This window comes from Lactuca sativa, chromosome 1 (genome assembly GCF_002870075.4).
Source record: "Lactuca sativa cultivar Salinas chromosome 1, Lsat_Salinas_v11, whole genome shotgun sequence".
NCBI classification, from domain to species: Eukaryota; Viridiplantae; Streptophyta; class Magnoliopsida; order Asterales; family Asteraceae; genus Lactuca; species Lactuca sativa.
Window position 1 is genome coordinate 137,711,720 of NC_056623.2, and position 2,321 is coordinate 137,714,040.

The following is a 2,321-nucleotide window of genomic DNA, read 5'->3' on the forward strand; positions in this document are numbered from 1 at the left end:
ATATATGAAATATAAAACTTCAAAAATAAAAGAAATTACATTTTCATGTCTAACATAAACTTCAAAAAACAATATATCTTCTCTTTAATAATATCACATTAAAACAACCTTTCAAAATATATTAAGAGTTTAGAAAATTACAAACTACCTTCAATAAGTATTTCTTTAACAATTAATCACACACTTTCATCTGAAATATATATATATATATATATATATATATATATATATATATATATATATATATATATATATATATATATATATATATATATATATATATATATTAACTATGAGTTTATCATGAATATATATAACATAAATGTTTAATTGAAGTTAAATAAACACCAATAATTATACCTAAATAACATAAAAGTTTGTTGATGCAAATTTGATATCATTCCTTCTTGATCCGCTTGCATTTCATATATACATTAGAAGAAAGAATCACAAAATCAAATTTTTTTGTGTAAATACAGACTTGTAAGGATCGTGATAGAAAAAGAAAATGTTGAAATGGTTCTTTCAATATAAATATAGCCTGCTAATATTCTAAAACACCAAATAAAATTACAGGTTCGTTGAACATCCATGAGATGCTTCGTTCCAGTTTTTTAGACCTGAAAAAAACGTGTTTATTCAACATTCTTGAGAAGAAAACCAATAAAACAAACCAAGTTAGGAAAAAACGAACCATTGTCTCATTGTTCCGCAGGATCTTTGAAAAGTACAAGATTGCATGAGCCCTAGCACATGAAATCGAGCACAACACCAAAATAAGTTAAAACAAGACAACAGTTAGGAGATTTTGGCGATTTTTTTTTGTGGCTAATGGCGTTTGTTCGTCATTCTGGAGAAGAAAAATGAAAAAGCAAACCAAGCTAGAAAAAAAAATGAACCTTTCTCTCATTTGTGTCGCAAGATCTTCTAAAACCTCAAGATTGTATGAGCCCTAACACATGGAAGCGAAAACAACACCAAAATCGGTTAAAACAAGACAAAAGGTAGGAGATTTTGAAGAGATTTTTGTGGTTAATGGCGTTCGTTCGACATTCTGGAGAACAAAACTCAAAAACCAAACCAAGTTATATAAAAAAAACAAACCTTTTTATCATTTGTTCCGCACAATCTTCAAAAACTTCAAGTTGTATAAGCCCTAGCACATGAAATCGAAACAAACAACCAAAATCGGTTAACACAGGATAAAAAGGTAGGGGATTTTGGCGAGTTTTTTGTGGCTAATATGGTTCCTAGTAGATAACTTGGTGGGTGTAACAATGGTCGTGACGATGGGTAAGGGACGAATGGTATACGAGAGGAGGAGGAGATTTCTTTGGCTGATTCACGATTACGAGATGAGGGGATTTTTGGACGACAATATTTGCTGATGGTGAGTGTAACGGCAGAATGAGAAAGAAAGAAAGATTAGGTTTTAAATTAGGGCATGATGGATCGGGGATCCGTGTATTTGCTTTTCTCGATCATCAATGGTTCAAACAATTTCACATGGATCGCCAATAGCAACATCATAGCCATTCAATTTACATCCAAAGGTCCATAATTGGTTTCCTTGATTTTTAAGATAAATGTCTTAAATTATAGAGGGCCCACAAAGATAAACCCTTTATAAGATGGTATATATATATATATATATATATATATATATATATATATATATATATATATATATATATATATATATGTGTGTGTGTGTGTGTGTGTGTGTGTGTGTGTGTGTGTGTGTGTGTGGTTAGGTTCATGTAAGACCGCCATATTTTGTGAGACATGAAGATGCAATCTTAGCAACTCTTTTTGTAGAAAAAAAAAATTAAAATAGAAAATAATTGAAAATTTTCGAAAAGAAATTATAAAATATTATTTTCGTCACTTCTTTTATCCAAAAAAAGTATATAATAAAAAAGAAAAATAACATTTTTATTTGTGAAATATTCTAGCAGAATATTAGAATCTTCTACAAGAATATTAAAATATTTTATATATCTGAAAAATCTAGTAGAATATCATAATATTGTAACATTGTAAAAATCACATTGGAATATATTTACAGTGTAATATTTTATTAGAATATTTTATATATTTAAAAAAAAACAGTAATTTTTTTTTAGGTGAAGAAAATGACAAAAATAATAATTAGAAAAACAAATTTCGGATATATACAAATATATATTTTGGTAAAACAACAGTTGAAATAGTTTGAATATTAACACAAGATTCCTTATGCTTTACTTGTATACCCCCCCCCCCCCCCTCGTAAAACATAGAAAAATCGTGATAGCGTAGCGATATGAACTCGCCTTATG

At 28.5% G+C, this 2,321-nt stretch overlaps 1 long non-coding RNA gene across 1 annotated transcript; it reads right to left on the reverse strand.

Moving 5' to 3' along the window:
• Positions 1 to 310: 310 nt before the first annotated feature.
• Positions 311 to 1,379, reverse strand: LOC111894836 (uncharacterized). The gene is made up of 4 exons (XR_002851335.3): positions 1,105 to 1,379; positions 900 to 952; positions 695 to 746; positions 311 to 620 (listed from the first exon to the last, which is right to left on the reverse strand). It is a non-coding gene; the product is annotated as an uncharacterized LOC111894836 (long non-coding RNA).
• Positions 1,380 to 2,321: the final 942 nt, after the last annotated feature.